This window comes from Molossus molossus, unplaced genomic scaffold, assembly GCF_014108415.1.
Source record: "Molossus molossus isolate mMolMol1 unplaced genomic scaffold, mMolMol1.p scaffold_m16_p_7, whole genome shotgun sequence".
In the NCBI taxonomy this organism is placed as follows: Eukaryota; Metazoa; Chordata; class Mammalia; order Chiroptera; family Molossidae; genus Molossus; species Molossus molossus.
Genome location: NW_023425401.1, coordinates 82,502,355 through 82,508,663, shown reverse-complemented (window position 1 = coordinate 82,508,663; position 6,309 = coordinate 82,502,355). Strand labels below are relative to the sequence as shown.

The following is a 6,309-nucleotide window of genomic DNA, read 5'->3' as shown; positions in this document are numbered from 1 at the left end:
TCTACTGCAGCTTAATTCACAAAACAATTGTAGTAACAGATTTACATGGTCCTTTAATTTTTTGTAAAGGCTATGAAGGCTGTGACCACTTCCTATTCTTTTCCAATCTTTAACACTTACACAATGCAATGCTTGATAAATTAGACTCTAGTAAATAAGTAATAGATAAATACATGAGTTGAATATATCTACCCATAAAATACTCATCTTTGCCTTCTGGACTAACTAAAACATGATGTTTTTGTCAATACATGTATCTCCTAACAATAGATGTATTAATAGTTAAAGGAAACATGAATAAGGACAAGCTACATATGTAGATTGATATCTATTTATATTCAAACTCTATTTCTCTTCCCTGATTTGTTTTGTGACCACCTCACAGAGAAAAAAGAAAAATGATCACTTGAGCTTAAGTGAGTATTTGGAGAAATGAAGTTTCTTTCAGATAACATGCAGTACTGTATCAGTCATTCATTAAGTAGGCAAGTGCCAGAAACTAACATCACAATAGATTTCCAAGTAAAATGATATTTTTCTAGACATTGATACGGACATATCAATGATACCATAACTGAGCGAGATGTAGACATTTAGGTAATTGTACCTTGAAATCTTTTCAAAACATGATTCATTCAAAAGTAGATATATTTCCTCTCCAAGCTGCTCTAAATAAAAACAGTGCCTCTCTCTCATTGAACTGTCTTATATATTTTGTTCTTGTAAAAACCATACTTGTCCGATAACCTTTAGCATAGTACAAATCTTTACCTCAGTCACTCTGAATTATTCAAAATCGTATAACCTGTGATCCAAAAGTGCTAGTGAGAAAATTTCCACTGTGTGTATGCAAGAAGGTTAACATATCCTTTCCAGAAAAACAACCACACAGATGGACAGAATTTATTAAAACAACCATTTCAGCATTCTGTATATCAACCAAAGGCTTATCGTAATATGAGAAACATTTATTCTTGAAAACTGCTGAATGTGAAATGGGAACAGTGGTAGTTTGTGACACTGGGTCTATTCTACTCTGTCCCTTTCACCTTCAGCTCAGTCAGCACAGAGGTTCTTCCAGGACAAGACAGGCAAGTGAAGACAGACAAGCTTCAATAACACAGTCAAAAGGAGCTCACTCAATCTGGACTGAGAAATGATACCCACAACCAATAGCATTATTTCTGGAATTGACAATCTTGATGGCAAGTGATCAGGGAACACCAATGACTCTAATAGCCAGATGATGCTATCATTGTTGGAGCAAGCATATTCCTGGTGGGGGCTGTGTGTATGCACAGTGAAGATAAGTTGAGATGCATATTTTGATCCCCAGAGAAACCACCAAAAGTAACTAGAACATACTGTAAAAACATGAACAGAGAAATTTAAAAGGTAGACTAAAATACTTATGTAACATAAATGAAGTAAAGAAAAAGCAAAGAGGTAAAACAGAAAACAAAGAACAAAATGGTGAATGCAAATCCAACCGTATCAATGCCAGTCCTAAATGTGAAAATTCTAAAATCCCACTCAAAAGGCAGAGATTTTCAGAGTGGATTTAAAAATAAGAGGAATGCCTGGCCAGTGTGCTCAGGTTGAGCATCAACCCATGCACCAAGAGGTTGTCAGCTCAGTTCCCAGTCAGGGTACATGCCCAGGTTGTGAGCCAAATCCCCAGGGGAGGGCATGCAGGAGGTGGCAAATCGATGTTCTCTCTCATTGATGTTTCTATCTCTCTCTCCCTTCCTCTCTCCCTAAAATCAATAAAGGAAAAATATAAATAAATAGATAAAAAGTAAGAGGAACTACATACTGTCTATAAAAGACACCTCATAGATTAAAAAATGAATTATTTTGATAGCAAATAAATTTTCAACTTAAATATGTACAGTATAAATAGAAAGGCTTTTTTTTTTTTTTTATCCTCACTCAAGGACATTTTTCCATTCTTTGTTCAGATAGAGTGGGAGGGAGAGAGAGGAAGAGAGAGAGAGAGAGAAACATCGATGTGAAGGGACACATCGAGTGGCTGCCACCCTCACGTTGGTCCGGGGACAAACTGCAACCGAGGTACATGCCCTTAGCTGGAACTGAACCCGGGTCTCTCTGTACCGCAGGCCGACGCGCCAGCCGCTGAGCCAAACCGGCCAGGGGTAAATAGAAAGGCTTTAATTCTACATATAGTTTCTAAGCAGAGGTGATCAGATATTTTTCTTTATTTAAATACTCTTGTAATTTGAGTGTTTCTAAATGTTTGTCTACCCCTAACTTTTTATTAACCTGCTAGGTGCTATGTACATAATATATATATATATATATATATATATATATAGAAATAAAATATTATTTGTTGCTGTAAAAAATATGGAATAGATATATCAAATAAAAGCTATCTATTAGGGGTTTTGTTATTGTCAGTTAAAATAGACATACTATTCTTATATAGACAAATATAGATATACTACATGAAACATAATACTTTAGGAAAAAGGAGTGACATTTCATAATGATTAAATAATTAAGTCATTAAGAAGATATAATAGTTTTGAAAGCATGCACATTAAGTCTCAAACTACATAAAATAAAAAGTGATAGACTTGAAAGGACAAAAAGAAAATTTAATAATAGTTGATTTCAACTCCCCATTTTCTTTGTAATTGACAAAATATCTAGAAGTACAATCAGCAAAAAGATGAGAGATTACCAATTAATTTGACCTAACTGGCATATACAAAATACACCCTGAAAGGTAGTGAGGCAAAATGGCTTTTCCAAGAGGAAAAGGAGTGGAGACTTGGCAGTTGAAGTGAAGAGGCCAAATAGGAGCAAAATGATGCCAGGCCACCAGCTAAGCAGTACAGGGCAGAGGAGGCAGAGGAAGTAGAGGGGGTGAAGAAAGAAGAGAGAGACCTTATCTCAGGTTCCACTTGCAAGGGCAAGTGGAAAAATAATGAATGTGTTCTCATCTTTTCTTCCAGAGGAATAGCTTTCAGAGTAAGACATCCAATGCAAAACTAAAGGATGCTGATACCTCATTCTAAAGCAGAAACAAAATGGATCATAAAGAAAAGGGTTTTTTTTGTGTGTGATTAATGAGGTTTGTGAAATGAAAAACTGTAATAAATGCATCTATTTTGATGCTTTCAAATTCACTTTATGGGCCCTCTGTTAAGTTCCTAGTTCAAAATATTCATACCCTATCTGAACAGAAGGTGACTGGAAAGGTTCTCAGCCCCTTTTGTCTTTTGACCCTGCTTTTGATGAATTATTACATTATGCTTTGTTAAAATAACTTTTTTTTTTTTAATCCTCACCCGAGGACATTTTTCCATTTTTTGTTCAGATAGAGCGGGAGGGAGAGAGAGAGAGAAACATCGATGTGAAGGGACACATCGAGTGGCTGCCACCCGCACGACCAACCAGGACCGGGGACAAACTGCAACCGAGGTACGTGCCCTTAGCAGGAACCGAACCTGGGTCTCTGTACCGCAGGCTGACGCTCCAACCGCTGAGCCAAACCGGCCAGGGCTAAAATAACTTTTTTTAAAAAATTTATTTTATTTTATAATTTTATTTTATAACTCATCTTTATTGATGAGTGTATTACAGATGTCCCCCCTTGTCTTCCCCATTGACTCCCTCCTCCCCAATCCCACCTGCCGCCTGCTTTTTCCACACTATTGTTGGTGTCCATTGGTTATGCATATACGCATAGAAGTTCTTTGGTTTATCTCATCCCATCCACCCTCCCTCCTTCTCTTTGAGGTTCATCAGTCTAACAACCAATTTGTACTTCTTAATTCCTTCATCTTTTTCACCTATCCCTCCAGTCCCCATCTGGCAACCAACAAAAAGTTCTCTGTGTCTAGGAGTCTGTTTCTGTTCTGCTTGCTCATCTTGTTTGTAGATTCAGTTGTTAACAGATATGTATTAATTGCCATTTTATTGTTCATATATTTGTTCTTCTCCTTCTCCTTCAAGAAGACCCTTCAACATTTTATATAATTTTGGATTGGTGGTGAGGAACTCCTTTAGCTTTTTCTTGTCTGAGAAACTTTATAGGTCCATCAATTCTAAATGATAGCTTTGCAGGATAGAGTAATCTTGGTTGTAGATCATTGCTTTTCATCACCTTGTATATCTCTTGTCACTCCTTTCTGGTCTGCAAAGTTTCTTTTGAGAAATCAGCTGACAGTCTTATGGGAGCTCTTTTGTAGTTTACAAACTGCTTTTCTCTTGCTGCTTTTAGGATTCTATCTTTGTCTTTAACCTTTGGCATTTTGAAGATGATGTGTCTTGGTGTGGACCTCTTCGGGTTCATCATGCTTGGAAGTCTTTATGCTTCCTGGACTTGTATGTCTGTTTTTTTCACCAAGTTAGAGAAGTTTTCATTATTTTTTCAGATAGGTTTTCAATTTCTTCCTCTCTCTCATCTCCTGGCACCCCAATGATGCAAATGTTGACATGCTTGAAGTATCCCAGAGACTCCTTACACTATCCTCATTTTTTTTTTTTTTTTTTTTTTTGCTGTTCTGATTGGGTGTTTTTTGCTTCCTTATATTCCAAATAGATGGTTTGCTTCTTGGCTTTACCTACTGTACTATTGATTCCCTGTCAATTATTCTTTATTTCAGTTAGTGTAAACTTCATTTCTGACTGGTTCTTTTTTATGCTTCTGAGTACCTTACTAAGTTCCTTAGAAGTCTCCTTAAGTTCCTTGAAAGTCTCACTAGGTTTCTTGAATGTCTCAATAAGTTTCCTGAACAATCTCATAACTTGTGTTTTGAACTCTGCATCTGATTGATTGCTTATTTCTATTTTGTTTAGTTCTTTTTCTGGAGTTTTGTTCTTTTCTTTCATTTGGAACATGTTTCTTTGTCTCTTCATTTTGGTTGCTTCCCTGTGTTTGTTTCTATGTATTATATAGAGCTTCTATGTCTCCTAGGCTTCATAGGGTGTCCTGTTATTGTAGGTGTCCTGTAGGATCCAGTAGCACAGCCTTCCTCATCACCCCAGCTGGGCCTTTGAGATGCACTCCTAGTGTGGACTATACGCCCTTCTGTTGCAATTAAGTCTTGATTGCTATTAGCATGTCAATAGGAGGGATTTACTCAGGCTGATCAACTGCAAGAACTGGCTGTGTCCATTGACCACTGGCCTCTGACTACCTTGGAGGATTGGCTGTGTAGGGGCCCACTAAACAGAGCAACACTTACTTCATCAGGGTTCTGGTACCCACTGAGTCCACTCATTGAGTGTGTCACTTGTGGAGGTGGTTGGGTAGTGGTGTTAAAATAACTCTTAAGTCAGATCTATAGAACACCACAGTATCATCTCAAAAGCCAACCATTTGTGGACCAGGTGTTTACTTTCACTGTTGTGGATAATAGAATATGGATTGGAACTTTCAGATCATAAAAGAAGATGCTACTCTTGAAGAAATAGGACAAAGATTTTCCGGGGAAGTTTAGGAGGACCAACTTTATATGAAAATCCTCACTATGGGTCACCCAACCAGCATCGGAGTGTCATGGATCCATCACAGCTGCAAAATACAAAGAGAAACAACAAATTGAGAGGTGCAGAAATTGAGAAAGAAAGAAACAAAGAATTATTCCACATGATCCCACTGCAGATATTTTTGTTACACCAGCGGAGGAAAAATAAACAGAAATATAGTGTATAAAACAAGAGGAAAAAATCAATTTGAAAGGAAAAAAAAAAGGGGGGGATTACAAACAGCAAACAAAAAAATAAAACAGAAGGTGAACAGTGGGAATGCAAAGTGAATCAGTGGTTAACTAATTTTTTAGTTACTTTATATTTATTTTGTATTCAGTATGTAAATACTTTTATTATTCAGGACTATCTTATATCTATTTACTGTTGCATTTAAAACAGAGAAAAATTAAAATTTTGTGGCTTCACTAGTTATCTATGTTTTTCTAAATAAAATATCACCAGAACTCAAATAAATAAAATACACCATGCAACAACTGTAAAATATACATTTTTTCAGGCGCTCATGGAACAATATCCAGAGTAGATCATATACTAGGATAAAAACAAATCTCAATATATTTATAATAATTCATATCATATAAAGCTTGCTGTCTTACCACAAAGAAATTAAATTAGAATTTAAAGATATATTAGAATCTGGGATATCCCTAAATATTTGGACATTAAAAATATACTTCTAAAGAACAAATGACAAAGAAGAAATTTTGAAAATATTTTGAACTAAATAAAAAAAATTAATATACCAAATTTATGAAATATTCATAACTTTAAAATCATTATATC

General features: G+C 35.9%; 1 pseudogene; it reads left to right on the top strand.

Annotated features, from left to right (window-relative positions):
- The first annotated feature begins 432 nt into the window (after positions 1–432).
- Positions 433–5,670, top strand: LOC118619676 (annotated as a pseudogene).
- Positions 5,671–6,309: the final 639 nt, after the last annotated feature.